This window comes from Dermacentor albipictus, chromosome 3, assembly GCF_038994185.2.
Source record: "Dermacentor albipictus isolate Rhodes 1998 colony chromosome 3, USDA_Dalb.pri_finalv2, whole genome shotgun sequence".
NCBI lineage: Eukaryota > Metazoa > Arthropoda > Arachnida > Ixodida > Ixodidae > Dermacentor > Dermacentor albipictus.
Window position 1 is genome coordinate 110,175,317 of NC_091823.1, and position 810 is coordinate 110,176,126.

General features: G+C 44.0%; 1 non-coding gene across 1 annotated transcript; it reads right to left on the minus strand.

Annotated features, from left to right (window-relative positions):
- Positions 1 to 345: 345 nt before the first annotated feature.
- TRNAL-AAG (transfer RNA leucine (anticodon AAG)) lies at positions 346 to 427 on the minus strand. Its single transcript has one exon. It is a non-coding gene; the product is annotated as a tRNA-Leu (tRNA).
- Between the last annotated feature and the right edge of the window lie 383 nt (positions 428 to 810).

An 810-nucleotide genomic window follows, 5' to 3' on the forward strand; every position in this document is an offset into this window, starting at 1 on the left:
GAACATTATGATGCAGTTCTTGCGAGTGCCTCAGTTCTCTTAGTAGGTTACTATATTTTTCACAAGTGAGAAGTACGATGTATGTTATACGTTACAGTATTGTTTCACAAGGCAAGAGGAAATTGAATGGCCGTTTTATTTGGTTTAAGTAGGCTCCTCTCCAGACCATATTATCTCTGAGAGCAGCAGATAGCTGTTATATAGTAAGTTAAGACGGAGTAATAAAGCAAGATCTGAACCAAGAAAACAATAAATGCGTGTACGCCTTAATGTCTCAAAACAACTGTAAGCAAGACGTAAAAAAAGATAAAGAAAGCTCCCCAAACGTATGACTGGAAAAACTTTTGGCAGCGGTGGGATTCGAACCCACGCCCCCGAAGAGACTGGTGCCTTAAACCAGCGCCTTAGACCGCTCGGCCACGCTACCGACAGGTTTATCGAGGCTGCTTGTTGCAATCGGCCGTCGCTCATGTGTGCTCGATACGCGACCTAATTCTTTTGAGTTTCCCGCCTTGCTCGCCTCTTTATCGCGTTCAATGGCAGCCCGGATAAAATAAACTATAAGCTAGCATCGCGGTTAAACAGAGCACAACCCCTGTTACTTTGTCAACGACCTTCACACATTGCACATCGAAAGGGTAGGCACATTCGCCGGGAACAGTGGCGTTGTCTGTTATAACAGAGATGTTTTCGCTCTTAAAACAGTCGCTGTGAACGGGCATATTATCATGTTTCCCTTCTATATGCTTTCTCGTTTTGCTTTCGTCCTTCTTTCTTCCTGTTTCTTGTTTTTCTCTTTTGGTTCCGTCA